The sequence below is a fragment of the Schistocerca americana genome, chromosome X (assembly GCF_021461395.2).
Source record: "Schistocerca americana isolate TAMUIC-IGC-003095 chromosome X, iqSchAmer2.1, whole genome shotgun sequence".
NCBI classification, from domain to species: Eukaryota; Metazoa; Arthropoda; class Insecta; order Orthoptera; family Acrididae; genus Schistocerca; species Schistocerca americana.
This window is the reverse complement of record NC_060130.1, coordinates 897,654,714-897,667,250: the sequence shown is the minus strand read 5'-3', so window position 1 is coordinate 897,667,250 and position 12,537 is coordinate 897,654,714. Positions and strand designations below refer to the sequence as shown.

General features: G+C 42.2%; 1 pseudogene; it reads right to left on the bottom strand.

The window, feature by feature from the left end:
• Positions 1-10,826: 10,826 nt before the first annotated feature.
• On the bottom strand, positions 10,827-10,945 carry LOC124557146 (annotated as a pseudogene).
• Positions 10,946-12,537: the final 1,592 nt, after the last annotated feature.

The window sequence follows — 12,537 nt, the reverse complement described above, 5'->3', positions numbered from 1 at the left end:
GGAGCTGCACATCCGCGATAACGGTTTGTATCTCGCGCCACTGGGGACGGCTGCGCTCAAAGATATTGCTGTTTTCCGGCTGCGGCCCCAATTATCAGCCCACTTCCTGCGACGCTTAATCTGCTTTCGGCGGCAGTAACCACCGAGGACAACCGTTACACAAGGAGAAGCGAGTGCTTCAAGGTAGTCTCAAGCTTCTCTCCTGTTTGTGGGAAATAAGAGATAAATTTTCCGCACCTTTTCACTATTTCCGTCCATAGAAAGGGTCAGTGTTCTGCACTGCTCGGTACCCCGTGCTTACAGACTATACCAAAGGGATTCATTTTCCAGCCTTAGACTCGTCATGTTTCAAAGAGACACACCAATTCACGCCCCAATGTAACGAAGTCTTTCTACACTGGAGAGCCAAAGAGACTGGTACATCTGCCTAATATCGTGTACAGCCCCGCGAGTATGCAGAAGTGCCGCAAAACGATATGGCATGGACTCGATTAATGTCTGAAGTAGTGCTGGAGGGAACTAACACCGTGAATCTTGTAGGGCTTTCCATAAATCTGTAAGAGTACGAGGGGTGGAGCTCTCTTCTGAACAGCACGTTTCAGGGGATTCTAGATATGCTCAATAATATTCACGTCTGGGGAATCTGGTGGCCAGCGGAAGTTTTCAATCTCAGAAGGGCGTTCGTGGAGCTTCATCCACAGTTCACTGAATGAGCTGTGGATGAATCCCGACCAACAGGCATTACATGGATTGAGCGAAAATAATAGTGCATTGAAAATGGCTAGTTTCTAGCTGAAATCTAAATCTGCCAATAAAATTTAAAAAGGGTGACTGATAGCTGCAATCTATAATTCACAAGTCAATGTAACACTCGTTGAGAGCAACAGCTTTCTGAATGGAAAGTAACCTGATAGTTTTTATATATTTTTGAGAAAAAGAGAATTTTAATTGGTTATTTATTTGATTTTAATGAGGGATATTAATTTTGTTTTAAGAGTTTGCTGTTTTTCGATACCTATATTAAAATTAACTGACTTTGTGGTGAAGTTACACACCGCAATAAGCACTACTGGAGTGTGACATTTCGATGTTTTCCTGTTTGCTATGTAGTTGTATTCATTGAGTTAGCGATTATGCAGGAGCTTGCGCTTTCAATTTTTATAAATACTTGGTAGCTACTATCGCCTTCAGCACCGTCTCTGAGACATCAAAGATATTTTGTTATCCTTTTTTAGTAGTTAGAAATGGGCAGGGACTGTATATGTTGTGTTCTGACAGAAGATGAAGTTTTGCACTTTTGTGTTCGGCAGTGTCTCTATTATGCCCGTCGATCTCGTTACGTCATTTCTTTTAGTTCTGAGCACCCATGGAGCACATAAAGATACCTAGAACAATAGTGTCTTCCGCCAAGTACGGGGGCCTGGTGAGAAATTTCGCCTGAAGCTATGCAGCCAAAATTACACAAGATTTCTGCAGGGACAATTAAGATGCTCCTGCATCGTTTTCAACTGGAAATATTTGCTTACCCACAATACAGCCCGTAATTGTCTCCGTCTGAGTTTCGTCTCTGCTCATATGAACCACTGACTATGAAGACAACATTTTGTCCCAGACAACGAGATGTAGGCCAGCGTAGAGAACTGGCGGAAAGCACTGGCGGCTGCCTTCTATAACGAGGGTATTGGAAAGTTGGTACAACGCTATGACAAACGTCGAAGTCGGATCGGCGACTATGGAGATAAGTAGCTGGAAGTTGTAGCTATATGTTGCAAATAAAACAGCTTTGATTTTCACTGTAGTTTCCATTTCGCGACCTATCGTTCCTTACTTTCCGAATAGCCCTCGTAATTGTAATCCCTAAGTATTTAGCTGAATTTACAGCCTCCATATTTTTGTGACTTATCGCGTAATCGAAATTTAGTGGATTTCTTTTAGTACTCATGCGAAAAACTTCACACTTTTCTTTATTTAGGATCAACTGCTACCTTTCGCACCACACAGATAACTTATTTAAATCGTTTTGAAATTCGTTTTAGTCATCTGATGACTTTACAAGACGGTAAATAACAGCATCATCTGCAAAAAATCTAAAATGGCTACTCAGATTGTCTCCTATGTCGTTAATATAGATCAAGAACAATAGAGGGCCTATAACACTTCCTTGCCTAACGCCGGATATTACTTCTGTTTTGCTCGATGACTTTCCATCTATTACTACGAACTGTGACCTTTGATAGGCGAATCCAGTCGCACAACTGAGGCGATAATCCATAGGCGCGCAGTTTGGTTAGAAGACCCTTGTGAGGAACGGTGTCGAAACACTTCTGGAAATCTAAAAATATGGAATCAATTTGACATCCCCTGTCGATAGCACTCATTACGTCATGTGTATGAAGAGCTAGTTGTGTTTCACAAGAACGATATTTCCTGAATCCGTGCTGATTATGTGTCAATAACTCGTTTTCTTCGAGGTACTTCACAATGTTGGAACACAATTTATGATCCAAAAACCTACTGCAAATCAACGTTAGTGATACGTACCTGTAATTCAGCAGATTACTCCCACTTCCCTTTCTGGGTGTTGGTGTGACTTGGGCAATTTTCCAGTCTTCAGGTACGGATCTTTCTGTGAGCGAGCGGTTGTATATAATTGCTAAATATTGAGTTATGTATCCACATACTCTGTAGGCAACCTGTTTGGTATACAATCTGGACCGGAGGCCTTGCCTCTATTAAGTGATTTAAGTTTCTTTGCACACCGAAAATATCTGCTTCTATGTTTCTTATCTTGGCCGTTGTTCCTTATTGGAATTCAGGAATATTTAATTCGTCTTCTTTGGCGAAGGAGTTTCGGAAAACCGTGTTTAATAACTCTGGTTTAGTTGCACTGGCTTCAGTGATTTCACCTTTGTAACCGCGCAGTGAAGGTATTGACTGCGTCTTACCACTGATGTGCTTTATTTATGACCAGAATCTCTTTGGGTTTTCTGCCAGATTCCAAGCCAGAGTTTCGTTGTGGTAATTATTAAAAGCACCTCGCATTGAAGTACGCGCTATACTTCGAACTTCTGCAAAACTTTGCCAATCCTGGAAATTTTGCGTTCTTTTAAATTTCACATGCTTTTTCGTTGCTTCTTCAACAGTGACCTGACCCGTTTTGTGTACCACGGGGGATCAGTACCATCACTTATTAATTTATGTAGTATATATCTCTCAACTGCCGTCGATACTATCTCTTTGAAATCATTCCACATCTTTCCTACCCTTACATGATCAGGTCGGAAGGAGAGGAGACTGTCTCTTAAAAAGGCGTTAAGAGCATTTTGCCAGCTTCTTTAAATATTACTTTGCGTTTCTTTTTAACGGTTGTAGGCGTTACGGTATTCAGCCTAGCAGCAACTGCTTTATGGTCGCTAATCCCTGTATACGTTGTGATACTCCCTGTTTGTCCAGAAGTGCTTGCTGCTAAGAGGTCAAGTATGCTTTCGCAACCACTTACACTTCGAGTGGGATCATAAACTAATTGTTCGAAATAATTTTCTGAGAAAGAATTCAGTACAATTTTGGATGACGTTTTATGCCTGCCGCTGGCTTTATACGTATAAGTTCTTCAGCATATCGAGGGTAGATTGAAGTGACTACCGACTATAATTGTATGAGTGGGGTACCTATTTGAAATGACTCAAGTTTTCTTTGAATTGTTCAGCAACTATATCTTCTGAATCGGAGGTCGGTAAAACGATCCAAATGATGGTTTAGTCCAATTGTCAAGTATAACCTCTACCCATACTATTTGGCAGGAACTATGTACTTCAATTTCACTACGAGGTAAACTACATCCGACAGCAATAAATACTCCACCACAAACTGTATTTAATCTATCCTTTCTGAACACTATTTCATCGTTTGAAAAAATTGTGGCTGAACTTATTTCCGGCTTTAGCCAGCTTTCTGCACCTATAACTATATGAGCTTGAGTGCTTTCTATTAGGTCTTGGAGCTGTGTTTATTTCCCAACACCGCTATGACAATTAACAACTACATACATCAAAAAAAGTTTTGCATCTCCCCGGTTCACAGAACTCCTGAAGACAGACGTTGACTGTGGATATTGTAACACAGACTCAATCCGTTTGACTGTTCAGAAATGTCACTAAACCCGCCCAAAGAAGTAAACAACCATGCATGAGCAGCACCTTTCAGACGGAGGGGGTCCGACAGCCGATCAGGGCCTGTCATTCCACCAGGAAGGAGGTACACGGCTCATGTTGTCTGTAGTTCAACCATGCCTAAACGGTCAATAACGCGGTTCGATCGCGTCCGCATTGTTACTTTGTGCCAGGAAGGGCTCTCAACAAGGGAAGTGCCAGGTGTCTCGGAGTGAACCAAAGCGATGTCGTTCGTTCATGGAGGAGATCCAGAGAAACAGAAACTGTAAATGACATTCCTCGCTCAGGCCTCCCAAGGGCTACTACTGCAGTAGATGACGGCTACCAAAGGATTATGGCTCGGAGGAGCCCTAACAGCAACGCCACCATGTTGAATGTTCGTGCTGCCACAGGACATTGTGTTACGACTCAAACTGTGAGCAATAGGCTGCATGGTGCACAACTTCACTCCCGACATCCATGGCGAGGTCCATCTTTGCAACCACGACACCATACAGCGCGGTACAGATGAGCCCAACAACATGCCGGCAACCCGGTCAGGCTGGACGCCTTAGACACACTGTACAGCGAGTGCAGCATGGTGGAGGTTCCCTGCTGTTTTGGGGTGGTATTATCTGTGACCGACGTACGCCGCTGGTGGTCAGGGAAGGCGCTGCAACGTCTGTACAATACGTGAATGCCATCCTCCGACCGATAGTGCAACCATATCGGCAGCGTATTGGCGAGGCATTCGTCTTCATGGACGACAATTCCCCCCTCCCCCCCCCCCCACACCAAATCGTGAACATCTTGTGAATGACTTCCTTCAGGATAACGACATCGCTCGACTTGAGTGGCCAGCACGTTCTCCAGACAGAAACCCTACAGAACATGCTTGGGATAACTTGAAAAGGTCTGTTTATGGACGAAATGACCCACCATCCATTCTGAGTGATCTACGCCGAATCGCCGTTGAGGAGTGGGACAATCTGGACCAACAGTGTCTTGATGGACTTGAGGATAGTATGCCACGACGAATACAGGCATGCAAGAGGACGTTCCACTGGGTATTAGAGGTACCTGTGTGTACAGCAATCTGGACCACCACCTCTGAAGGTCTCGCTGTGTGGTGGTACGAAATGCGATGTGTGGTTTCCATGAGCAATAGAAAGGGTGGAAATGATGTTTGTGTTGATCTCTATTCCAATTTTCTGTACAGGTTACGGAACTTTCGGAACCGAAGTGATCCAAAACTTTTTTTGATGTGTGTACAATACCGATCGTTTCTACTACGACCTTACCGTGTTTTTCTTGCCTCCTTTAGACAGACGCGCTTTCTGTGATTTCCAGAGAATGATCTGCTCAGTAGTTGAGGTAGAAACGCAAATTCACAGACATCACACAGCGCAGACATCAACTACCTAATTCCCAACTCAGAATGACGCTTCGGAGCAGAACATCGAGCGCGAAGTAAATCTGTCTGAGAGTGTATTAGGTGAAATTTTACTGCAATCAGAATATAGCTATAACGTAATACCGCACGTTAGTAAGGCACATCATGATCAGGTCAAGGTAGAACAAACAGTACCAGCAACACTACCTTTTCTTGTTACTGTAGTGAAATTTCAACTGAACATAACGAAATGTTAAGTAGTGGTAATGTAAAATCAAATTCAGAACTGACACAAATAGTTTAGCCAGATTCAACTCATTACGTCATTTCAGGTAAACTTATTGAACCTAAAGTGAAATCATCTGAAAGCATAATAAACGAAATGTTACTGGAACCACATGTCAGTGATACAATAAAAACTGGTAGTGTACACAAAGAGCCATCCCATATGAGACAGACAGCACCGGATGTATTTCTTTGAGGAACTACCACAAGTGACAAAAATGTTTCTTATGCGCTACACAATGAAATACACATGAAGGACATCAGCTACGTCCGCCACTCGTGCACTTAACATATGGCATGGGGGCAGTGACTTTTATGAAATCGATATTACTCGATGAATGCCTGTGTGACGAATAAACATTCCAGGTTTTCACGAACAACGTAGGCCTTAACGTGCACAACAATAATAACAGCGACATGGAGCCTTTTCTCCGCCGCGTGAAAGGTTGTACAGACAAGGCATGTTAGAAAGCGACGGTATCGATTCTGAACACAGCCGATGACACTGCATTTACACTATACTTGGCACCCAGAATGCATTCCATCAAATATCATTCAATTGAACAGAGCTGGTAACGAAACCGGACCAGTTACAATCACACCCGACAAATGTATTGCCATGATTATGAAGAGCACACTTATCAGAACATAAACAAACCAAACTTACACGAATTTTTGTACTAAACTGTATTGTTAATGTAAACAAACTCGTGAACCATGCCACAGAACACTGTTAAAATTGTAACAGCAAATATATTGCCTTGAGATGGTCTTTTGGTGACGTAAGAAACACAACTGAGAAGCTACGTTACAGTGATGTTTGGCGAAGAATTAGTAACCTATCAGTTTAAGTGTCATGAAGTAAAGAAGGAAATTGTACTGACTACTGTCCATGCTTTAGTGGGAGGTATACCAACTGATGTTGCGCTAGGTGAAGGTACGATTGTGAGTATTATATCAACAAGTTTATATGATGAAATAAGAGAATATACAAAGTTAACCACACACCCAATCCAGAACTGTGGAATTCTTCACCCTATCGGAGTTAAATCGCGAAATGTAAGGATCCAGGCTCAAGTAGAAGTAAGATTAAGAAATGGAATAACACAATACTCTTTCTTAATCACAAATGGACTAATAGTCAAGTGTATTTTAGGCCTAGACATTTTACGTGAAAAGGAAGGAATAACAGACTTCTCGACCGTTAAATGTTGTTTGAACGTCGATAGCCATGAAATCACACTATATCTGATAAAGGTAAAAATGAATCACAGTAATTTATGCTATGAGATTAAAATTAAGTTATTAGAACCAAAACTGCACCAACCTGCAACACAACTGCACAAAGTAGTCAAGCTGATGATACAGACAGTCAAATAATGAATAAAGTAACTGAGACAAGCACAGTTGACTTGTCGCAACGTCATGGGTTACAAAGATTTGTTGAAACATGTACATATCCTTAGTAGAAAGAAAACTGATAGTTTAAGCTTTTAGCAATATCATATGGATGTCTGCTCCCATGTAATTTATTGCTGCAGTGGATATTCCTTCCCATGGTCTAAGAAAGCAGCATTTGACAGTGGAATAAAATAGATTTTTGAGTGGCCCGTAAGGAGCTTTTGAGCAGATCTCCAGTTGATCTGATAAGTAAATCTAGAGAGATTTACTCTGCTCCGAGTATGCAAAGGAGAATGTTCCTGGGAGGAAAAGGTAAGTAAACTAATAATTATACTCAAACAACAGCGGTAGCTGAGTGGAGGGTTAGCTACCCTCTGCAATAAAAAATAATTGAGTGAACGGATCAACAAAAAATTTGAACGAGTGTCATCGGAAGTCCGCCACGAACAAATTAAACGAAGAATGTAGAACAAAATGAGATAAAAAATGGTCATCGTGACAGAGTGTCAATCCTAAGAGCCTGGATTTGATTCCCGGCTGGGTCGGAGATTTTCTCCTCTCAGGGACTAGGTGTTGAGTTGTTCTAATCATCATCATTGCATCCCCATCGACGCACAAGTCGCCAAAGTGGCGTCCAATCGAAAGACTTGCACCCGGTGAACGGTCTTCACGACGGGAGGCCCTAGTCACAAGACATTTACAATTTTAACAGGCACTCTTACGTAAGTTACACTAAGAGAGAAAATTACGACAAATACAGTCTTACCAAGTAGGAGCCTACATTATTTTAAGAACACAAATCAACTCATTCCTTCTGCACAAGAACATTTGTAATTGCAAGTTCTGCATATTCGATCTTGAAGGACTGTACTGATACCACATACAGGGAGCAATCTCCTGGCTTATTCTAAAGGTGATAAAATAAAGAGATCATACTCCTATAAGGATCTAAGGAAACATTTGCATTAAAATGAGACCTTGAAGGTAATGTGTAATTAGTTAAACTATAGTATCATATCTACAGGTGGTTTGATGCACAGGGAAGGAAGGTGCCTTAACGAAGTTGTTACGGGAGAATACTATTACACTCTAAGACAAAAAAAACCTACCACGAGGGAATTACGATTACAATTTTAGAAAGATTGGGTGATTTATTGAAGAGAAAAGCTTCGCAAACCAAGTAAGTAAGTAACGCACTGGTCCACCCCTGCCACTTATGCAAGCAGTTATTAAGCTTAGCAGTGATTGATAAAGTTGTTGGATGACCTACGGAGGGATATCATGCCATTTTTTTTTTTTTTCAATTGGCGTGTTTGACAGTCAAAGTGCCCAGCTGGTTGATGGACTCTGCCTATAATGCTCCAAACGTTCTTAGTTGGGGAGACATCCGGGAAACCTTGATGGCCAAGGTAGGGTTTGGAAAGCGCGAAAACAACCAGAAGACACTCTAACCGTGTGCGGGCGGGCATTATCTAGGTGAAATGTACGCCCAGAATGACTGACCATGAAGGACAACAAAACAGAGTGTAGAATATTGTCGACATACCGCTGTGCTGGAAGGATGCCACGGTTGACAACCAAAGGGGTCCATCCATGAAAGAAATGGCATCCCAGGCCGCCGAATGGCTGACGACAGTCAGGTTGGTAAGCTACCTCAGTCTATACATGTCTTAGGCTTGGAATATCACTGACTGGAGTGGAATTGTCTCCAGTGCTGAGTCTCGGTTCGAAATGAGATCCAAAGACCAGCGAAGGCGTGTCTGGAGACGCCCCAGGCGATAGTGGCATATCAACCTGACGGTCACCTACCGTACTGCTCGACAACCAGGAGTAATGGTCCGGTATGCCATTTCATTTCCAGGTAGCACCACTTTGGTTGTCATCTGCGTCACACTTATAACACTGCCGTACATCGACGATATTCTATGCCCCATTTTTTTGCCCTTCATGGAAAACCATAAAAAATGGTTCAAATGGCTCTGAGCACTATGGGAATTAACTTCTGAGGTCATCAGTCCCCTAGATCGTAGAACTACTTAAACCTAACTAACCCAAGGATATCACACACATCCATGCCCGAGGCAGGATTCGAACCTGCGACCGTAGCGGTCTTGCGGTTCCAGACTGTAGCGCCTAGAACCGCTCGGCCACCCTGGCCGGCTGGAAAACCATCCTGGGCTTACATTTCAACAAGACAATACCCCGCCCGCACACAGCTAGAGTTTTTACTACTTGTCTTTGTGTTTACCAAACTCTACTTTGCCCAACAAGGAAGCTGGATCTCTCCCCAACTAAGAACCCTTGCAGCATTATGGGCTGGGCCCTCCAACCAGCTCGGTATTTTGACGATCTGACGCACCAATTGGACAAATTTGGTACGATATGCCCAGGAGGACATCCAATAACTCTTTCAATCAACGCCAAGCCGAATAATTGCTTGCATAAGTAGCAGGGGTGGCCCAACGCATCCTTAACTAGCTCAAATTGTGGAGCTCTTTCTCTCAAATATTTTATACAAGTTTTCTCAAATTGTAATAATCTGTGTGTGTTTACATGTACATCAAATATACAGATCTCCATCCAGTATGGTTGATTTCTTCCTGTTGCGTTGGTTTTTCTTTTTAGTGTGTGTGTAGATGAGGATGATGATGATAATGTGTTCAAGGTTAGAAGAGGCCTAAAACCAGATATTTAGTTGAATATAACACTCGTTTCTTAATATTAAACTGGAGGAGAAACACTTTACTAGCCGCACTGCTGCTTTGACTATTGAAATATCTGCCAATTAGGATATAAGTATGTAAATTGGAATAACAGAGAAGTGTCGTGAAGGTGGTCCGATAAATGTAATAATTGGTGCGTGTCTACGAGTACATCAAATATACAGATCTACGTCCCGTTTAGGTAATTCCTTCCTGGTGCGTTGGTTTTTCTTTTTAGGGTGTATGTAGATAAGGCAGTGTGATTTGCAGAGCTAACATGTAGATGTAGGTGCTATGCTGATGTAAACAGTAATAAGAGTAGTTACTTGTAAGATCATCACCTCAAACTCAAGACACAGAGGGATGTGTTCTGACTTCGACAACTACAGTATGTGCCGAATATGAGTACTACTCATGCAAAGCTATGTAAATATTAGGATAAGAGATTAGGCAAGATTTGAATAAGTACTATGCTTTGATATCTCGCGGGCTATATGTATGACTATAGATTCCGCTCAGCTTTTTTGAACTTTTGTTTTATTTAGTTTCTCTCTTTCTTCGTTTTTCGTTTTGTTTTTCAGTGTCTTGCTGTACAGAGATCAAACTTTAAATTTTGACACAGTGTTGTCCTGTCCTGAGAATAGGCCCTATATGGCACTTTCCATGTTATATGAATCAGGCCAAATTCGCTTATATAACCGCCCGAACAGGCCTTGAATGCTCAAAGTTACCGACCGGCCACCGTCTCATCCTCAACCCTTAGGCCTGACCGGATACGGAGGGGCATGTGGTTAGCACATCGCTCTTTCGGCCGTTGTTAGTTTTTGTGACTGGTGTCGCTACGTCTCTCTCAAGTAGCTCCCCAACTGGCCTCACAAGGGCTGAGTGCACCGCGCTTGCCAACAGCACTCGGTAGACTTGGACGGTGACCCATCCTCGTGTTAGCCCAGCCCAACAGCGCTTAACTTCGGTGATCTGACGGGAACCGGTACAATAACTGCGGCACGGCCGTTGGCATATATAATAACCAGTAGAATATACTCTTATCAGATGATATATACGTAATTAATTTGTAAATATTTTACCTAAAATATTATGTTAGTAAATCTTGGATCCCATGTGGAAAAATTAGGGGTGCATGAACTATGAAAAGTACACTGATGGAAAAAGGAAAACCCCACACCAAGAATGAGCTGTGGAATATAAACAAAAGTAAGTAGACGTGTCTTGACGTCTGAAAGACGAAAATTCAAATTTCTCGCTAGTTGCATAACAGCGGCTGTAGTAGTGCCAATATGAGGACTTAAATTAGGTTTACTTCAAATACGCACTGTGAAGGTCGTGAGATCGGATGTCGCGAGTTATTAGTCAAGAGTGCCTTTAAGACGACTACGACGCCGTTATCAGCTGGATGCGGTGCTGCAGAGAGACTTGACAGGAATGTAGCCATTGTACGCGATTACTGGCAGCGCTGGTCACGGGGAGATACGGTCGCAAGCAGACCAGGCTCCGGACGTCTATGTGGCAGTACCAGGAGGAAAGACCGTCGCGTTCAGCATGTGGCTGTGGAACACCGTAGTGCGTATATATAGTATGTTCCGTTGAAAAACTTTCTGGAAACCAAACTGACGTTTTGTCGAAACTTTATTTTTACAAAGGTGTGCAGCTACTGTATAATACATTACTTTTTCAAGAATTTTGGATAAGGCAGTCAGAAGAGAGATTGGGCGGTAGTTGTTGACATCAGACGTATCCCCTTTTCTATACAGTGGTTTAACGATGGCATACTCCAGTCTATCTGGGAAAATACCACTTATCTCTTGGGAACAAGCTTTTATTATTCTGCTGGAAATGCCATCAATTAAATGTGAGCTTTTGTTTTTGAGAGAGTTAATTATCTTCCTAATTTCAGAAGGAGAGGTAGATAGAATTTCAATTGTATCAAATTGTGTGGGTATAGCCTCTTCCATTATCTACCTTGCTTCTTCTAATGAACATTTAGATCCTATTTTCTCTACAACATTTAAAAAATGATTATTCAAAATGTTTTCGACTTCCGGCTTGTTGTTTGTCAAGTTTCCATTCGCTTTGATGGTAATGCCGTCATCCTGTACTCTTGGTTGCCCTGTATCCCTTGTAATAATATTCCAAATTGTTTCAATTTTGTTATCAGAGGTTTTAATCTCAGACATGATGCACATGCTTCTGCACGTTATAATAACAAAAAAAATGGCTCTGAGCACTATGGGACTTGACATCTGAGGTCATCAGTCCCCTAGAACTTAGAACTACTTAAACCTAACTAACCTAAGGACATCACACACATCCATGCCCGAGGCAGGATTCGAACCTGCGACCGTAGCAGTCTCGCGGTTCCGGACTGAAGCGCCTAGAACCGCCTGGCCACCGCGGCCGGCGCCGTTTTAAAAACCTTTCGTAATGTAGCACAGTAGTTTTTATAAAATTTGGCTGTTTCTCAGTCATTACTCTTTCTTGTTGTTAGATACAGTTCCCTTTTGTGGTTACAAGATATTTTTATTCCTTTAGTAAGCCAAGGTTTTTTGCATGGTTTCTTATAATTAGACTTGACTACTTTCTTGGGGAAACA